Here is a 22099-nt window from a genome sequence, read left to right as displayed (position 1 = left end):
TGACAAATGAGTTTGTCAATGGACAAAGCAAAACATGGATATTTTTAAAACAATAAAACATTATTTCTAACACACTTAATATATCAGAACTGTATACATATATATTTTTCCCATGTTTTTTATATATGTAAATGTGTGTGTCCACAGGTAAGAATGTTTCTGCATATTCAAAGAATCATATTTTTCTTCTGACAAAGAAAACGTTGAGGATAAAAGTTTTATACTTAATAGTGGTAATTCGTATTTTATTTATATATTGTTATTTTTTGAAAATTCATTTGTAAATTTATCATTTCAACCTTAAGTCCTATTCCTGTTTTCAGAGGGCATTTTGCACACACAGAGGTTTGGCTGCCAAAACAGTGTAGAAACAGCTCTTCAGCAACAGAAATGTAAGACAGAGCTTTCAATATCAAAGAGAATAGAGAACCCAGGAAGGATGCACATTTGGTTGGAACAGTGTTTATGGCATCAGAGGGGTTCTGTCAATGCAGGCTTCATCTGGTAGCTCTGTACCTTGCAGAACAGGTACAGAGGAGAGCAGAGTACCTCAGAGGGCCTTGGTGATCTGCATGGCCAAATATAACATCTCCCCATCTCCCGTCTTTCTCCTTAATCTATTCCTCTGTCCTTGAAGTAAACAAAACAATTTCTTTTAAATTCAATAGAATTTAAAATATATATTTAATTACTAGCAGCAAATTGAAAGCCTTAGAAGCTTGTGCAGACAAAAATGCATGTGTGATACTAGTGTGTGTGCGAGCACATGTGTGTGTTGCTGTTGCTGCTGCGGGAGCTGTGGTTGTGGAGGTGGTGGTTGTTGTTGCTTGAGTTTATAACTACTTCTTTACAGAGACCCTAGAGATCAAGAGAGGGGCTTGCAGAAAAATAGCTATGGTGGAGAGTGCTGTTAGATATAGGTGAGGTTCTTTGGATCACAGAATAAGTTCTAAAATGTTGGCCAGATGTGATGGAAATAGCCTACAGGATGCAAGACTGGAGACACTCTGGCAGCCTCTACATACTCCCCTTTTAAGCCATGTTTTGGAAACAGTAAGGTTTTCTTTGCATCTATCATAATGTTTTAAGCAGAATAGATATTCAACAAATATTTGGGGAAACTGAAACTGGAGTTTGGGTAGATGTAAAAGGATTTGCAATCTTGGCAGCCTCTCGGGAAATGGAATCTCACACCTAATTTTCCTCCATTAAGACTCTTCTTTGGGGCTGGCTGTGAGTGAATTGTGGTAGAGAGATTACAATTCTGTGGTCAGCCTGAAATTTAAGCCTAATCACCTGTTACAAAAATAATTTTCTACCACAAAGTTAACTAATACCCCTCAAAAACGTATACAAATATTAATATTGAGAATATGTTTAGAAAATGTAATATACAAGTACAAGCATATATAAACATATATATAATTACATAAAATTCATCAACATTTATCTAAATAGTTCTTGAAGTTTGATTATGTGGCCAAATTTGCATGCTTATTATTTTTTAATTAAAGACTTAATTTTCTGCTATTGAATTAATGGCACACATGTTTACATGTTCAAATAAAATACTGCAAAAAGAAACATAGAACATATTTAAAATACCTTAAAAACAATAAAGACAATATTTTGAAATAATGAAAAAAGTTGTATATTTTACTTTAAACTTTTAAAAATATTTATTTTCCAAATTCCAAAATGGAAATAATTAATGCCTTCTAATTATTGAAATTAAAGTTTGTAATAAAATAGTGAGATAATGCATATAATAGAAGCTATTTCAGAAATCCTAAGATCAAGTCATTAATGCAATAATTGGCTTTACTCATCAAAATCAGACGATTGAGTATCTTAAAAGAAAGAACTATATTCTGAAATACACTGTCTAGAAGCTTGAAACAGAAAAAGAAATACAGTTGAAATAGTAAAAACAAACTGGAAATTCTTCCTGTAGGCCTTGGGATCTTCCTTTTAAGAGTCTATATGCACTACACAGTCAACGCTAATATTTTTGCTAAAAATCAGAAAACCTTTAAGCACTATTAATTCTTTCAATAAATTTCTATTGAGTATTTATGCTCAATCAGGATCCTCAGTAATTTGATAAACCACAGATATTATCTTTTTAAAAAGTCTACCACCCAGGGGCAGGAGTATCCCACCAAAATAAATGTCCTAGAAGCCACTTTGTCCCACAGACGTGAAACTCATTTCATTGAAAGGCAAGAATTCACAGGCAGCACAGGCAAGTAGAATCCTGCACAAAAACAGCTAAGATCTGCAAGTCTTTTTATCCTAGTGGGCCAGAGAATCTCTCCCCCTGTCTGAAAGCTTTAGGTACCCTCGTCTGCAGAAATTCCTTCTGAACTCAGGCAGCAACATTAGGAACTAGTGGGAGCACCAGCAGAGTGAGGTAAACAGCGCAAAACAAAATGAAACAAGCAAGAATAACTACACCATAAAACCTGTGAAAATAAAATCAGTGGAATCACAGACCACCAAAATAAGCTAGGACCTGTGTCTAAACTTAAGTAACTTTGACTGCCTGCTAAAATAAAATCATTACAAGGATCCAGAGTTTTTTAAGTAATAGGCAGAATGTTTAGGATACAATGGAAAATCATTCACTATAGCAAGAACCAGAGAAACTCATGGACACAAATAACAGTGTGGTGATTGCCAGAAGGAAGGAGGGATCACGGAGGTAGAAGAGGGAAAAGGAAGGATAAATGGAGATGAAAGAGACTTGATTTGGGGTAGTGAACACAAAATACAATATATAAATCATGTAAAATTGTATACCTGAAACCTATATAATGTTATTAACCAATGTCACCCAATAAATTCAATTAAAAAATAAATATAATAAAAGCTTGACTAAGAACACCACAAACTGACACCAGCACAGAGATGAATGGGAAGTTGGAAGTCTCTGTCAAGGATTTTATGGAAACAATCCTAAAAATGCTTCAGCTAGAAATTATAAATTGTTTTGAAACACAAAAAATAAAAGATCTTACCAAAGGAATAAGTTATATAAAGTCACAAAATAGTAATTATAGAAGTGAAAAATAAAATAACAGAGAAAAAAAAGGTTTTGCATGAGCTGAAGATCCAGTGGAGATGACAGAATATAATTTGTGAACTTGAGGGCATATCAGTAGAATTTACACAACCTGAATAACAGAGAAAAAATAGACAGACAAAAAAACACAGCCTCAGGAACCTATAGGACAAAACCAAAAGATCCAACATTGGTATTATTAGAATTCCAGAGGCAGAGGTAAAAGAAAGCAGATCTGGGAGAGTATTCAAAGTAATAATCACTGAAAATTTACCAAATTTGGTGAAAGGTATAAATCTACAAAACGATGAAATGGAGTGAGCTACAAAAGGATGAAATAAAAATCCACAATCACGACAGATCATAATTAAACTTCTGAGAACTAAAGACAAAGAAAAGGTCTTAATATCAGGCAAAGAAATGACACATTTTCTATAGATAATTCAAATGACAGCCTATTTCTTATCTGAAACCATGGAAGCCAGCAGGATACACGCACAAACACTAACAGATAATGCCAAAATGTTTAAAATATTGATGATTGTTTGATTTAGGTGATGAATATCCAGGGGTTTATTATATTATTAATTATTCAAACTCTTCAATATATTTTAATTATTTTTTAAAAGATTCAAAGCAAAACAAAGGAGAAAAAACACAGAATCTCTTTCTTAAATTAAAAACAAAGTGATGCATAATGCTATTCTAGTTAATCTGAAAAGAAAATAATTCTATGCCAAAACATTGTTAAATTTGAATTTATCTCATTCTTTTAAGTGTTTTATTTTGTTTGTGGCTCAAGTACATGTTATACATTAATATAGTGGTACATGTAAATACATACTTTATATGATCAAAGATTATTGGAAACTGAGTTTGTTGTTCCACAGGTTCATAATACATGATCACTTCTGGTCCCAACTAAAGTATTTTCTAAAAAACTGGTTTCTGTGATGCTTTTACCTTAGAATGTTAAAGCATTTTCAATAATAATGTCAGAAGATTTATAGAGAAAAGAAGAGAAAATAATGACCTACACACAACAATAAAATGATTATTAATTACAGAATAAAAATGTAAAGCAATTCTGCCCTGGCCAGTGTGGCTCAGTTGGTTGAGTGTCATCCCATGCACCTAGAAGTCCCCAGTTCTACTCCTGGTCAGGGCACACGACTGGGTTGAGGGCTTGATTCTTAGTAAGGGGCGTGCAGGAGGCAGCTGATTGATGGTTTTCTTATTTCTGTTTCTCTCTCTCTCCCTTCCTCTCTCGCTAAATTCAATAAAAACATGTTTAAAAAATAATAAAAATAAATAAGTTCTAAGTAATAAATGTCAAAAAACTTAACAGAAATTGTTTCAAAGGACAGTAAGAATATGATGCACCCAGATTTTGTTTTGTATTGGGATTAATATAACTTTAATATGAGTGAGAATAATTACGTTAGACACAAGAAAAATAGTAAAACTGAATTTAGGAGGAAATGAGGCTCAGTGGAATTGCTAAACATTTTTTTTCAGGAATTCAAAGAGGTGACATTTTTCTTGAAGCAATGGAATGAAATGCATACGGTTTAACATATTAATGAATTGGTATATTCTGAAGCTAATTCAAAGTGTAAAAAGTTATAGAGAAATTGACCTAAAGAAATCATGTCATTTCCAAATACAACACCATGTTTGGAAGGTGTGGCAGTTTCTGGGCTCAGTGCACATTGGGACAAAGTTTTCCAGTCTTAGAGGATCAATATTGCATTTGAAGGAAACAAAAGAGCTGGGACACAGCTGCAGGAGAGAACACCTTTCCTTCAGGTGAAGAGACTGACAGGATTCAACAGCACTTTCAATTGCTTTCCCAGGCCCATCCATGGCACTCTGTCCCTTACCGATTGAACTCCAGCCACTTCACCCCTACCTAAACCCTGCGCAATAATCAGGTGCAAGGGAACCACGCTGTTGGAGGAAAGAAAAAACTGAAATGAAAACTTGAGTTAAACCACAATAATCCTTTCTTAATTCCTGCCTCTAAAGTTGGGCTGGGAATGCATGCGACCAAGCACTGAAAGCTATAGACAAGTCAGTAGACAATTATTATTATTTTCTTTCTAATTTTGAGCTGACACCTGAAACCTCTGGATGCCTGATAGAGGCTCAAAAAGTAAATTCACTTCTGCCTCCTGTACTTTACCAGTAAACATTTCTTAATATTAACCAGTGAAGCTGTAGTGAAATTAGGACCCAAGTACTTTAAAAACAAGTTCTTAAGGGTATTTAGGGGGCCCCTGATTTTACTACAAGTGCTCAAGTAAAGGGAAGCTTTGAGATATCTGTTAATCATGGACATTCAGCCACAAAAAAGTAGTTATTCTATCTCAGGGATGTTGAGATCAAGGCACCCATCACCTTCAGATTTTTGTTCCACACATTTGGAGCAATTTGAACTGTAAAAGTGGCTTTGTCTAGTTTTATAATCATACTTTTCAATAAAATATGTGATACACATTAAACATAAAGGAAGTGTGATAAAGCACAGGTACTGAGCTGTAATATTTTCCTAACAAATAGCTCATTTTAACTAAGGCATCATCCTTCCTTGAAGACAGTTGGCTAATGCTATAGTCCCAATTTAGAACTGCTTACTCAACTGAACTACAATGCGCATATCAGCTGCTGCTGGGTGGGTGAACTTTGTCTTCTCCTCATTTGGTGCCTTCCTTGTTTTGAAATAAAATAGCACTGGGCATTCCTTCCCTGCCCATTAGAGTTTTTGGAAACACATATATAATTCTGGCTTAGTTTAAGAATTTCACAAGCAGTGGTGAAATCAGAGTTTATTATAACTCGGTATATTATAACTGCCCTCTTTAAAATGTGAAATTTATATTTAAGAATTATTATGCACAGTGGCAACATATTAATACTGACTTTATTAGCTCATGGATTGCGATGTACAATGAGTTATATAAAAAGTTGATTTTGCTCCTGCTGACATTGTTTCCACCCTGCAGTAATGTGAGCTGCAGCAAATCACATTTAACAATCTGTGGGGCTCTGAAGCTCAGCCTTTTCATTCCCTGGAAGCACATTTTTAAAACTGGTGCCTTTTGCAAGATGGGGATCAAATGTCAGCTTTTTAAGTAGCCCAAGAAAGTTACCCACTAATATGGATAAATCTCAGGTTCATTTTATTAAATAGATGTCTTTGCTTAAAGAATGGACATTCAGTTAAAGACTGATTTCATCTTCAGAAACGTGATTAAAAAAGGGAATGATTAAAAAAAGAGATGGCACACAGATTGAAAAAAAATAAGGCCATAAGAATTAAAAATAATCCCAAACATTTGGACTAACTTTAATTGCTTGAGCCATAGGACTATTGGATATTCATCCTTTATAATAATAAAACTTACCAAAGATGATCAGTGTGGCCGGGTGTACTTTATAAGACAATAGGAAGTTGTCCAAGCAGTTCTCAATTCTTAATGGTGTCAGCTTTGATGGAATGCAAGCAAGCAGTGGCCAGTTACAGTGACATGAGGGAAAGCCCCGTTTAAACATACCAAAGTCACATATTGAGGTAATAGAACCTTAAAGAAAGGTGGTTTTAATAAAGAATTCTTTTTATACTGGATGCATTTGTTTAGATTTATATTCTGTAGACTCTGATGACAACTCAATAATGATTGCTCCAGACCTCTGTATTAATAAGATTTAATATAGTAAAGTTTCCAGAAATGTGTTTTTTGAAATATTATGAGTCAGGAAATATTCCTCTGAAGCTGAATCTCATCAACAGATTTTATGAGTTTGAATTCAAAGAATTATATATAGTCACTAAGAAAAAAATGACCCCAAAGCAAGCAAATTAGTTAACTAGTTCTTATGCGTGACAGATATGTATGCTAGGATGCAATACATCTTCTATGAACCTTTTGAAGTTCATGTTTTTGGAGTTAATAGTAGAACAGAATCCATTCTGTTTGCAGATGTATTGCATTGTAATTGCCAAAGTCTTGGGCCTAAATATTAGTTCTTTTAAAACATGCTGCAGATTTAGAAATTTTAAATGGGTCTCTTAGATCACTCAAAAGAGGTGAAAAATTATATGTTGGAAATACAAAGAATTCAGTATGAATGCAGCAATTTAATTTAACAATGAGGATAAATTTCTTATATATTAAAATCATTTTAGGAAGTTTTTGTAAGTACAGCTTGATGTTAATACAGTTATTTTATGAGCAGAACAGAACATTTGGAATAGACATATTTGAAAAAAATATCTCCTGTGATTTACATGGTTATTTCACTTACTCTGAGACAATTTATTACTTCTATATTTTAATCTTGGTGCTCTTTTATAAATTTAAGAGAATCCATCTTGTAGATGGATTATCTGTAAGTTATCTATAAGATAAATAAGTTATCTGTGAACTTATTTATTTTAAAAATATTTAATAGAAATGAAAATAAGTCATCTTAACATAGTGAATTTTAAAAATAAAAAACCTTTTCGGATTCTTAAAATAATGATATTTAAACTGGGAATTTTATATGAAAACATAAGAATGACTCAAGTATATTTGGATGCTGGCACTCATGAAAAATTTTAATATTCAGAAACACCAACTTCATTTCCCATTTTTCTCAATGGAATTCCCCATGTAAATTAACAAAAACAAACTAAAAATAAATAAATAAAAAAACCATCAAGTAGTGTGTCCAACTTCCATAAAATAATTTGATTTGGCTCATAATAATGACATTATTCTTTTCTCTGAGTGAAGACTCCTCTGAAGATAACGCTACTGTGCCAGACAAAACTTTGAAGCTCAATCATTTACAGTCAATCTTATCAAAGTGTTTTTGTTTTTTTTAAAATACAAATAATTTACTTGATTTTATAATGATGAATGAACAAGGTATGAGACCAAAAGTCATTCTAGATACTGTGTCCAACAATAGTCAACTTAATAAAGGTATCTACATAATAAGCTCTTTAATATTATGCAACTATGAGTAATTTGGTTACAACCATTTTCCAAACTTCAAACTATTTGGTGAAATCATCAAAACTGATATTGTTAAAAACAAAACAACTATAATCATAAATACATGAAATGCAAACAATAAAAATAAGTTATGAATCTATACAATAAAATGTTTCTTAGTGGAATGTGAATGTAACATTTAAAAAATAAATATTTTAAAAACAGATAATATAGAAACAAGCTCATAAATACAGAGAGAAAAAATGATGGTTCCCAAATGGGAGGGGATTGAAGAATGGGTGGGGAAAGTGAAGGGATTAAACAGTACAAATTGCCAGTTACTCAAATTGTCCTGGGATGTAAATTATAGCATAAAGAATATAGTCAATAATATTGTAATCACTATTGATGGGTAATATACTTATTGGGGTGATCACTTCATAGGGTATATAAATGTACAAACATTATGTTGTACACCTGAAAGTAATATAATATTGTATATCAACTGTAATTGGACAATAAATAAATTTTTTAAATTAAATTAATAATTAAATGTTTTATTGACTGCAAGAAATTCTGAATCTATAGAGGAGATTCTCCCATAATAACAGCAATAAAAATTGTCTCCCATGAACTTGTAATTGTCAGTATGATATACTGAAGACTGGGGTTGACATATTAATATTTTCTGTCTTTTAAATTTCTTTGTTTTATATAAGAACATAGAAGATTTTTCTGCCACTATTAATGTCATTTTAATAAAGACGTTATTTCAAAAAGTGTTAACGTTTTGTCAAGGGAAAATGATCCATGGCAGCATCTATAGTAGCAATATAACTTCTAAACCAGATTTCTCTAAGGAAACACTTCTGGAAAAGGTTTTCTTATAATTGATGAACTATGATGTTACGAACAGAATTTTCCAGCTGAAAACATCTTTCAAGGCTTATAGTCAGCCAAATGGTCTGGCTGTTTTTGACCACCCACTTAAGAAGAAGAGATCTGGGAATTATTAATTATTAATTCATTTTTTAGAAGTCTTAAAGCTCTTGTGCTCCCCTGTCCTCTAAACTTTATACTATTTATACATATCCACAGGCTTATATCAGTCAGGATCTTCCTGCCTGCCTGCTTTCTCCTTGGTCATGCTCTTCCTACCTCATCTGCTATAAACACTTTTGATAGACCATCTACCCGAATCACAGTTCTGATCACATTACTCCTCAAAATCTTTCAACATTTTTACATCATTCCTTAAGCAATATTTCTTACCGAAATATTTACATTTCCTCATTATATTATCACATATCAGTGCCACTTCCACTTCATTCCTTATCTTTCTATTTCTTCTTGCCGTTCACCAGCCAGGTAGCAACACCTTCCAAGAAAACCATAAGCTACTTCTCTGAGGAATAATCGTGTATTAATACCTTGTTTCTTTTTTTTACAGTTCTTATAAGAGTGCAAGAATAATGCATTTATATACTTCTTTTGGTGTGTAAGTGCTAAGTTAATATTTGGATTCATGGCCGACTTGAGTAACTCAATCAAGTAACAGTGTGCTTACAGTACCTAAATCTTCACACTGGGCTTTTAAGTGTTTCTGCTTAGTAATCTATTGAAAATGGTGTCCAAAATATCATGATATAGGCCTGGCAGAACCCTATATTTTCTGAAGTTGTGTAATTATAAACTTTAAAATGTGTGCTCTTTATAAAAGGGAGAATATATTGGTCCATCCCTATACTACCCACAAAATGTACATTGTGGACCAGCACGTCTGGTTCAATATTTGAGAATTAATCAATATAACGTGGGGAAGAAAAATCATTTGATCATGTCAATTAGTAAAGAAGAAACATTTGAAAAGTTCAGCCCCATTCATGGTAAACACTGTCAGAAAAATAACCATAGAAAACAATTTTTTTTAACTTGATAAAGACAGTGCACAAAAATTAACATTATATTTAATGTTAAAATGATGAGTTATTTATACCAAAAAAAAATCTGGAAAAAGGCAGGTTTCTACTCTTGCTATTCTTGTTCAATATAGTGCTGAAAGTTCTAAGTAGCACAGTAAGGCAAAAAAGGGAATTAAATACCTAGAGTTTGGAGAGGAGAAAATAAAATGTTTGCAAATGACATGATTGGGTAAACATCTTAAGGAATCTATAAATAAAGTCTTAAAACTAAGAAATGAATTCATCAGAGTCACAAGATACAAGATAAACATAAAAAATATATGTCTCCATATACTAGCAATGAACACCATGATAGAAAAATTAAAAATACATCACCATTTACAATCACTCAAAACAATGAATTACCTAGATATAAGTCTAAAAAAACATGTATTGGACTTGCATGCTGAAAACTATACTATGCAGATGAAAGAAATCAATGAAGATCTAAATAAATGGAATAGCACACCATGTACATGAATTGGAAGATTCGACATAATAATGATGTCAAGTCTCCCCAAATTGATATTCAGGCTTAATGTGATTTCTATAGAAATTTCAGTATTATTTTTCATAGGAATATAAAGATTAATAATGCTATTTTGAAAAAGAACAGTAAAGTGAGTGGAAATGGTCTGCTCAGCTTCAAGGCTTATTGTGTTATTGGCAGAAGGATAGACACATAGATCAAGAGAACAGCATGGAAACTCAGAAATAGACCCATAGAAATTTGCCCAACTGATTTTTGACAAAAGTACAAAAGCAAATAAATGGAGGAAGACAACCTTTTAAACAAATTGTGTTGGGCATCCATAGGCAAAAACAAACGACAACTTCAACCCAACTCTCACATATTATACAAAAAGTCAGTCAAAATATCTATTGCTATATGTAAACCTAAGTTTATTATAATAAAATATGATAATATATATGAAGAACATTGTTATGTACAGATGCTTTAATTTTGAGACACCTCAAATCAGGTTGTTTTATAAACCAAAGACTTAGAAATCTTCCTTATCTCTGAATCTATTCTTTACTCCCAGCAAAATGTATAAATAAGTGAAAGGAAGAAAGAAAGAGAGAGAGAGAGAGAGAGAGAGAAGGGAGAAAAAATAATTTTTAATCAATAGTTTGCTCTTTATTTTTCCAGGATTATAAGCCTTTATTTAGGTCAAAGACCATGACATAAAACTTCATATTTCCTGTTATATTAAACACTGTACTTAAATATCTGATGAGTGAACAGAGTAATAAGTAAATAAATGACCAAAACAGTTTAATCTAAATTATTGCTGAGCTTTTGAAATTTCGCATTAAGTTAAGCATATTTAGTGTTTGATCACCTGAAATGTCCTATCTTACATTTATTGATTTGCTGATCAGTGATCTCCATGATTACTCTTAGCCAATAAAAATACTGTCCTTCCAAATAATCATGTGAAAATTTATTTTTAAAAGCATAGTTTTGCAGAGATATTTTCTTCAAGGAATAACAAAACCTGATAATATGTTTTGTAAATCTCAGAGAGAATGGTTAAATAAAGAGGGAATTATATTCCCTAGCCATGGTAGATGAACTCAGCATTTATACCCATGGGGCTCAGTAATGAAAGAATAAAATAAAAAAATGTCTGGCAGTACTATGAAGGGGACCTTGGCCTCCCCTCTGCTAGTCTGTGGTTCAGGCCCTTCTGGAGGATCTTATAGTGTTCAGAGCCTTTATTTATTCCTCTGAATCAGATAAAATGAATCAGCCTGCTTGTCCATTACTTTAGTAGCTATTAAAAACCATTCTTGTTCACTGAGGTAGGTTCATCTCAAAATAACTGGAAAATGAAACACAAAGTTAGCCTACCCACACTAATTTCTCAACATTCATCTGCTCTCTAAGAAAGATTGATTTTAGTTTCATCAATATAACTTCTTATATTCATATGGGGGGGGAAATAAATAATTAGTATAAGGCACAGAGGAAAAATACAAAGATGACAGATTATAAACTTCTTAACTAAAAATGGAACCAACAAACTTAATGATAAGAATTATACTATTAATTCAGGCATAATGGGTTTGATTACAGGTCCAAACATTTAGCCAGTTTTTAATTTGTATGCCTCACTTTCTTGATCTATCAAATGGGGGAAATAAAAGTATCAGTTATAAATATATTGTATACACTGAGGTAACACTAAAAAGGTGCTTGACATGGTGGCTGCCACAGAGTAAGTAAATGATACATATTTTTAAAAAGCATAGTGCTTTTCACTCACCATCAGAGATTCTAAATGGTAGTCTAAATGCTTACCTTTCATTTCCATTTTAGGAGTTTCTCCAGGTTCTCTGACCTTCTTAGCACATCCTCAACTTTTATAGAGTAGCTCAGTTGAAGAAATAACAGACATAGAAATAGTTTTCTTAAAGGAGCAACTTTGACCTCTGGATGGCTGCATTCTGAGAGTTTCTTCACATAAGAAAAATTGTGCATTTTGGATTATTTTAATCACAGCATTTCTTTTATGTGGCAATATGCTACATTTATAAACATCCCATATACATAAATAAAAATTTCACTGAGAATGAATATATATATATATATATGGTACAGTGGAAAGATAAGTGGAATCTATGTAAAAGGAGCATATAGTACATACTCAAACTGGGAGTTTCATGAAGGTGAAAGTTTTTCTAGTAATGATTTCACTGGACAACAGGCATAAACCTCATCTCATTACACAGAACTATTAATAAACAAGAACCCAGACAACAAGAACCCATGATCATCCCATGCATAAAGTAGGAAAACATGGGTTTTTAGGTCAGATTTGCATTGCCTAACTACTAAACTTGATTAAGTTATGCCATATTTCTAGACCTCCTAACCTTATCAATAATAAAAAGGAAAAACAGGAATTGCTTGGTAATCTATAAGGACTTTTCTAGCTATTCTTCTATGATAGAAAGAGGTATGTGTGCCTATTGACTGAAGAAGGCTTACAACCTAAATTGCTAATTACAGAACCGAAATCAGTGGGTACATCCTTCCTAATTCTCTAAAAACATAAATAATAAACAATAGAGAAATTGGAATACAGAGGAAAGGTATGGGGTTGAAGGTGAGAAATGAAGATGAGAGTGAAGGAGTCTCAACAAAGCTTCTGCTTGAGCAGGTAGAATGGAAGCTCTTGTGTGAGCTGTTGGCAGGATTCTAGATCCTGCTGAAAAGTGGCAGGGTTAGTGGGAGTCGGGTGAGGGGACTGCAGGGGGAAAGAATGCCAGGAATACCCTCCTGCCTTTTCATCTCTTGCTTGCCAATTAATTACCAAAATCCCTCTTTCTGTCACATTGGAGGGAGGTATATGTGAGCAGATGGAGAGCCCAGAGGGTTGTTTGTATCTATATTCTAATCTACAGTAATGTTTTAGATTTGCTAATTGATAGTGACCAACTGAAGCCCAGTTTTTGAAGCAAAAAAGGTATAGATAAATGTAAATAATGTCTATTTATAGATGTGTCTGGGTATTGTATACTTTTTATATAATCTTGTTCTTATAATACATGTTGGCTGAATAAATGAATAAAAGTAATTTAGCTAAATAAATGAATATCTGTTGTGAAATTAATGCAGGTGTCAGAAGAAATAGAATTCTACTTGAATTATGGACTGCAACAATGGACCGGAAAAGAAAATTTAGATTTTATTTTTGTATGTCCCTAATTAGGGTGAAAGGATTGGGAGAAAAAAAATGGGGAAAAACAGATTTGCATCCATTTTACTACTAAAAATCTCAAGAACTAGTTTGCTACTGTTACATATTAGATAGAGTCAGGATGTGTAGAATGCAGGCCCTACAGGAGTAATGTCACTATTTCTCTTTTAAAAGCTTTGAAATTGACTTAGTTGCAGCTTATCTCACTGCAATGAGCAGAAGAAAGTTATAACTGTGCCACGGAAACTTGCAAAAATGATAGAAACTGAAAGTAGAAATAATTAACTTTTTGACAATGAATGAAATGGTTAAAGAACAAGGAAAGAAGACAGAGTGTGCAGGACCATTGGCAATTGCTCCGTTGGAGGGTAAGTTTGGAATTTGTGTTTCTGGTGAAGAATACAGAGAGGAATTGATCAAGAATTCAGATGGATTACATAGGCTAATGGAGATGTTTTTAAAGGCAACAATAGCTTTATGAAATACAGGAGATTGTTTGATTAAAAATAAACAGTCAAAAATTTAAAAATTAGATCATTAACTCCTCAGAGAATTTTTAGTAATCCAGCATTTGAAGTCATATTATGTGGGATTATTATAGGCAACAGTTGGTAAATAAATTGAGATGATAAAAAAAGATTTATCTATGCTATGATTGGAAAGGAGATGCATTGTCAGTTTAAGCAGGGGTAATGGAAATGCTTTGTAAGTGCTTATTTGAATTAAACTTGCCTGAAAGCCCAGTGGAATGAGCCGGTAGAGTAGGAGGGACAGGATGGTACTAGTAGCTCAGCTGTGCTGTGCGTTTCATACATAATAAATGGACAATCATACTCTGAGTAGAATTTTTAACATCAAAGCCCATTTTTAACTGTTAAATAGTTGTTTTTCTAGACATATCCAGATCACATTTTAGCTACCTGCATTTTAAAGTTGGCTTCTCTCCTATTAGGTAGTTTACAGTTACAAAAATGAATCTTTAGAATCTCTGAAGTAAATACAAGGGGAGGGAAGTCCTGACCGTGTGTTGAGTCCTCCAAAAAAGCAGATGCCAAGATGCAATTACATATGCCAGTCATTTCTTTTGAGAGGAGGGGAAAGATAAAGGGGAAAGGGAAGAGAGGAGCAGCTCTCCCCCCATGGCTGCCACCAAACTAGGTTAATGACAGCTCTGCTATTTACCTTCAGGATAGGTGACCTGGTCATCATAGGGTACTTTGTAAAACACCACTTCTACAATGCCAAAAAGCTGAATCATTCAGTTTCTAAGAACTGTAAATAATATATATATTATATATAATATAATATATAATATATATATATTTACACTTATCCATAAATTTAAAACATCATTCTTCTTCTAAGACAGAATGAATTTCACAGATAAGTCGTGACATAATTCGATGTTTTCCATCCTACTATGCCCCCACAGAAATTTATCTTCAGAGTTTATTTTTAAAATCATAATTTCTGTGACATTTTTAGCAATTGCTCCACTGACCTGATTGGAAATCCCATGTGTACCCTTTCTTATTTCATAGAAATATTTTATTTTGGAACAGAGAAGTCAGGGCTACAGTGGGATAGCTCTAAAACTGGGTTGCAGACTTCCTTGGAGGAAAAAAAAAAAAAGAAAGAAAACAAAACAAAGAAGAAATAAATGCTGAGTTCAATTGTTTTAAAAATACATGTTCAGTGGCTGCTGGTAGCTGTGCTGGCAGCACATGTGTGCATTTGAAAGCTTCTTGGTCTGTTATGTCACTTGGGTGGAAGTGGTAGATGATTTGAATTACAAGTTTTATTTTTGCCCTATATCCTGTACTCAGTAAAAACAATAATAATAATAATAAAATTCCTCCTGCCCTTATGATGTGTTCTCTATTCAAGGTGTGTGCTTCCATGCTTCCATTCAGATGGCCAACTGATTTTTTTTTCCCTCTGGAAACTGAAATTCTTTGAGGGCACCTCGTTTCATGTGGCGGCCCCCAGGCGCTGTTTTACAGGGCTGGTGCACACTCTCACTAGAAGCCGGTTTGGGTTAGCACCCAATTGTAGTGGCAGATAATTGGCACACTTGCTCTGTACACCCCTCTGCTAAACACAACCCTGCTCGCCACCTCTGGGTCCCTACATTTTCTGTATTGCTCTGACCCTGATGAAAGGAGAGGTTGTGAACAGATATGAGAGAACAGGTTTGTGTGAGAGAATGCCTGTAAGCCAGCTGGCCCTGTGTTTGTTCATCGCGACAAGGTTAGGAACCTTGCATGGTCTTAATAAGTGGAATCAACTGGCTTCATATATATTTTGGCACTAATCTGTGGCCTATGGCCCCATTTCCTGGGGTTTAGTACCATATTAATAAAAAAGGCTATCCCAGGTTAGGAACAAATCAATGTGGTTTTATAAAACAGTTTTAATTTTTGCTAAAAGAAGAAAAAAAATGAAAAAGGGTCACTGCTGTTTATAACATTTACTTGAATATCTGTACAACTAGTTTAAATTGAGATTTGCTTAATTTTATATTTCTATCTGTTTATGTTTACTGCTTTAAGAATGCATTATTTTGTGTGTGTGTTTTCTTAGAACTATAAAGTTGAATATAGTGCCTGCAGTAAATCTAGGTTTAGCCCTTGGCTCTGAAACACACTGAATTCATTACATTTGTTCATGTAGCCTCTTTTAATCTGTTGTGAGAACAAATTAGACTCTTATTTAAATTAAAGCAAATTGCAAAATAATTAGTATAATAAAATATCTACTAAAGTAGATAAAAATAATATTTCCTTTTTATCAGGATTGTTTTCACTTATGTCCCCAATTGTGATTTTTATTCTGTTTGCCTGTGTTTTGAAATGAATTTGGAGTAAAATGCATCATTGGAAATAACTGTGTATAATATAGTGTGATATCAACAACAAAAACAGTGAGGTAAGTCCTTCCCCTTATATAAAATGTAAATTTCTCTTGATTTTTCTACTTCAAATTTAGACCATAAATTTATTTAAAAGACTTAAGATTTGTTATTAAATGTTCTACCTAAAGTAGGCTTAAAATGAAATTAACAATATAGATCATACTCTAGGAGCAAGTTCTGGAACCCCATCACCCAAAATGCTTCTCGAACCACCCCCCCCCACTTCTGACCACCTTCTTCCCTGGCCACTCTCCTCCCTTAACCACCACCCCACCCCACCAGCTCTGCCTGTCGAAGCCTGGGCAGGGGATCAGCCTTTGGGTGCCCTAGAAGAATGCTTAATCAACGAGGAGTCACATTTTGGAAAAAGTGTTCTCCTTTGCTTTGAGACCCTTTCACAGCACCTTCCAGATAAACGAAGAAGATTTCGCCAGCAATGGAATTTTCCTGGGGACACACACAGTGGATGAACAAATTCACTCACAGCAGCAAATGTTCAACTCCCTGAAAGGGAGGCTCAGCTTGGTGCCTTACAGAAGCAAGAAAGAATAATTTGGAGACTTCACCTCAGACAGCGGGAAAATCAAAATCAAAATGAGGATTAACCATGAAGGAGAAGCAATCAGGGCTCTTTACATATGCAAGAACTCTTGCATTATTGCTAAAAAAAAAAAAAAAACTGGGATCAAATGCTAAGCTCCTGAAACTCTTTTAATTTGCTCTGGGTATTAAGTGATATAATATGCTTTACCCAGGGCAGGGGCAGTAAATATTAATGAATATTATTCCAAGAAGGCTGAAGCTTTGAAAAACAGTGCACACACATGCACAAATACACATACACAAATAAAATCTCCAAAATAGAGGAAGAATAAAACACAATATTTATTAGTATAATATTTTTCACAATAAAATGTTAAAATCTATATATTGAACTTTCACATTAAACAAAATAATTCTCTTAGAATGAAACTCAATAGTACTTCAGACACCTATAAATGATAATGGGTAATGGCTGAGAGTAATAAGTAATGGACAAAAAATAAGTCCATTTTTTCTGCATACAAGGGAGGTTATGTGCCATAGGTAGGGAGGGGAATAGAACTGGCCACAAGACTCCTGAATAGTCTACCCCAGAGTTTATTTACCATAAATGTCTGATTCAAAATCATTATGTAACAGAGAAAAACCTATGATGTAACTGAACGGGTCTCAAATAATGAAAATTACACGATCATATAAAGAGTCACCCATTCCATCCACACTAATTATTTAATATTAATATGTCAGCAATAATTTATTATACAGCAAACAATCTGTGCACTGAGGAAATATTAGTCTCTAAAAGATGTTAAAATGGACCACCATTTTCATTGTGTAGCTGAGTCTAACTCCACAAAATGTATCAGTTCCCCATAAAGAATGTAAGCATGAGTAGGTGAGCACACAAAAAAGAAAAAGAAAGAAAAGAGAACAATAAACAAGGGGTTTTTGCCCCAAATTAGTAAACTTCAAAGTGCAGCAGAGTTAAGCTGAGAGCTACACACTGAAACACATTTTGAAAACTCTTTGAAAGCAAATTATTGAAGATGATAGCAGAACACTAAGTTCCTGGAGTTCGTCTGTTTAATTAACTTGTCTTAATTTAGAATGTATGTGCACACCAGAAGGTGAAATGCATTCCTGAAATATAAACACATTAAGAGTTCATTGAATTTTATTCCTGGCTTCCTGAACCAAAAGATGAATGCAATTTTGCTTGTAATAAGTGGCTTAGTAGAAAAATGATTATCACATTTTTATTAAAAGGCTGTCCCTTCCTCGGCTATCTTTCAAGACATACACTTTAAGTACTCAAGAATAAGAGGAATATGAATATTTACATAAAAATGAAGTCATTTGAAAAATAAGTGGAGGTATACATTTTGCTTTAATTCTCACTTTTCTCATTTTCATTTGTACTCCTGTAAGATGTCTTATTTTTCTTTTAAAATAATTTATTTCAGGAATTTTGTCATTCAATTTTTGACTATTGGATAGGACTATTTCATTCTGTGATGGTCACTGTGTAAAAAGCACCTTTTTACTGAGAAGAATCAACATGTTAATATCAACTGCAACACATGGGGAAATGAACATGACTGAAGAAGCCTAGGATAAAGATTTGCCTTTTTGTTCCACATAAACATAAATTGAATTATAATAGAAAACTATGTTATGTAATGATTTTCTTCCTGTTTCCTCTCTTCCTCTTTTTATAGATAGATACTGTAAAGGAAGAATAGTTTTAAATCAATACATCTGTATTTGGGAAATGCTGTTGTATGGCATTGTTGTCTGAGTTTATGCAGTTTTATTACCCATAATTGGAAATACTGTTCAGTGATAACTTCATTTAAAAAAATAGCTTTCTTGAATTAAATCTCATCAACAAAGTCCTGAGGTTCTGAAATATCAAGACTTCATTTCTAGGCTCTGCATTAGCATATCCCTAATTAGGCACTGTTAGTCACTGTTTTTAAAAGGGCAGTTTTAATTAAGAGAGGGAAGTACCTCTCTTTCCACACAGTTGGGAAAGGTTCACAGGAAAGGATATCCAGCACCCATTCCACCTCCAATTTTTTGAAGGCAATTCCATAGTTAGTTTACTTGAACTGGAGCTCGGCCTCTCCATTCCGCTTCCTTCAACACGAGGAAGCTCCCAGAGAGAGGAATCTCTTAGTTTCATATATTCCATTATTTCAAACATGGATCTAGCTCAGAAGTTCTCTTGCTTAGTCTAGACCTCTACTCATTTAAGATCATATTATCTGCAAATAGAGATACTTTTTAATTATTTCTGTTGTGTATGCTTTTGATTTTTTTTCTTGCCTAATTGCCCTGGCTAAGATACTCAGTACAATATTAAATAGAGGTGGGAGACAAGACACCCTTGTCCTATTCTTAGTTCCTGTGGGAAAGCTTTGTTTTACACAATTAAGTATTATGTAAACTGTGAGATTTTCATAAATGTCCTTTATAAAATTGACAAAGTTTCTTTCTATTCTGAGTTCTATCCCTAGTTTCAATTTATCGTTGCTACTCCTAGAGGTTATTTTTTTGTTTGTTTTTTAAATTATAAAAGGGTGTAGATTTTGTCAAATTATTTTTCTGCATCAATTGAAATGCTCATGTATTTTTTTTTTAATTTTGTTAATATTGTATGTTGCATGAGTTGACTTTTATATGTCAAACCAACCTTGCATTCCTGAGATAAATTCCATTTGGTCATGGTGTATAATCCTTTTAATGTGCTCCTGGATTTGTTTTACTAGTATTTTATTGAGGATTTTTGCTGAATATTTTGTTGATATTTTTTATGTATATTTATAATACATGTTGGTCTACAGTGACACTTTTATCTGGCTTTGATAGTATGATAATACTGGATTAAAGGGATGTCTTAGGAAGTCCCTCCCCCTCCCAAAAAAAAGTTCTCAGTCTTTTCAGAGGGCCTCTGTGTGTGGGTTAGGACACACCTTCAACACTCAGCCAGACAGTTGAAAACTGCCTTAGCCTTTATTCCTTCCTTGTGAGTTTCAATGTAAACCAGAGGTGAACACTTATGATCTTCTCAGGTGTTTCTTGAGCAAACATACAGCATGGGCATGTGTGTGGCCTTCATGATTTCAAGTAATGTGTTGGAGCTTTTCAAAGCCCTTATTCTCCAAAGCATCTCCTTCTCCAACCTTTCCCCACAAGGAAAGTCTATTTGTTTAGTCTTTTGTTTGTTCCATCTGTTATCAATTGCCTCAGGCAGCAGTGAGTAAAACATTTTCCCTCTCCACATTTTGGACAAATGCTCACAGGTAGCAGCTTTTTAGCACTGGGTAAATTCTGAGTTAGTCAAGATAAAGACAAATCTGCTGAGCCAGTTTTCCAGATATAGCTATAGGGAGTCAACAGACAAACAAACAAACACATACATATAAAACAAATAAATATAAAGACATAGAATTCTTTGAAAATGAGGTCAGTTCTGCTCCTTCTTGTATCTGTAATGGAATCCAGGCTGTCGTTTTCAAGGCTACTATCAAGCTGGGATTTGGCACTTGGAACTAGGGTAAGTTAAAATGACACATAGCTCTCTGTTCTTGCCAAGATGCAGACACTTTCTTGAATGAATTCTCCCTGTTTGCTGAAAGCTTTTGGATAGTTTTCAGAGTTCTGAAAAAGTTTATGCTCCCCCCTGCCCCCAGTTATTTCATTACTTTTATGGAGAGGCAAACTTTTGGAGTTCCTTAATTTATTATTTTTGTTACCTTGTAAGAATTTAACCATCCCCTTTTGTATTAACATCAGTGCTCATCTCAAATGGAAACAAGCCAACTGACATAATTTGTGAAAGCCTGAAAAGATGCAATCCATATGTATATATGAATTTAGATTTATGAATACTCCTCTCATCAATTTCTTTTAGCAATTTTACTCATATTACGGATGGAGGTCATCTGCTATATTTAGTCTTTATTTTTCTTAAATTAAACTTTTTGGAGTGGGCTTCAAATCATAACAAAACAAAATTAAGTAAACATTAAAGCTATAAAATTGAAAACAAAAAAACTCTCTATTCTCATCCACAATAATTCAGAGAAAATCAAGGCATGGCTATATGGGATTTTAAGATTCATGCATCAAAGTGACAGAGTGGAAAGTTAGGAAATGATGCTCTATTCCCTAGAGCCTGCCTCCAGGTTGGGACCAGATGGCCCTTGTTTTCTCCTCTCTAAGCAATTGAAAAACTTCTGACTGCGGCTCTACCATGGAGGGAAATGTTCACAAAGTAGATGTTTGAAATTAAAACCTAAAGAAAGCTTCTCTCAGAAAGTTTAGACAGGTCCTATCTCTAATCTATGAGCAAAATAAAAACAAACAGAATGAAACATAACACAAAAGACTGTAGTTTCTAAACTACCTAGTAATGGCTCAAGTGCAACAGATTTTCCATTGTTAATATTACAACTAGGTGACATATGCACAATCAAACCTTAAATGGGTCATAAGATGACTGTACTGTCAAATAAAGCAAAGAACACTCATTGCTAACTACTCCAATGAATATCTTAAATTGTATTATGTAATTTTTGAAGAAATAAGTAAAACTTTATACAATAATTCATTTGCTGCTTTGTATCATTAAATGTCTGTTGAACAACAAATATGAGGTAAGCATTTTTTTAAGATCTATACATTAAGACTGTCAAATAAAATACAAGATGTCCAGTTAAATTTGAATTTCAGATAAGACACACATTTGTAATGTATGTTCTAAATATTGGGACATAAAAACACATTTTAAAAAATCTGAACTTGAACTTTAAATGAACATCCTGTATATTTGTTTGCTAAATCTTCCAATATTACTGGAGATACAACTGTAAACAAGAAATAAATACTAGTTGCTCTTATTACCAGGTATTGAGAAG

The sequence above is a fragment of the Miniopterus natalensis genome, chromosome 2 (assembly GCF_054644295.1).
Source record: "Miniopterus natalensis isolate mMinNat1 chromosome 2, mMinNat1.hap1, whole genome shotgun sequence".
Taxonomy (NCBI): Eukaryota; Metazoa; Chordata; class Mammalia; order Chiroptera; family Miniopteridae; genus Miniopterus; species Miniopterus natalensis.
Note: the sequence above shows the minus strand (reverse complement) of the source record.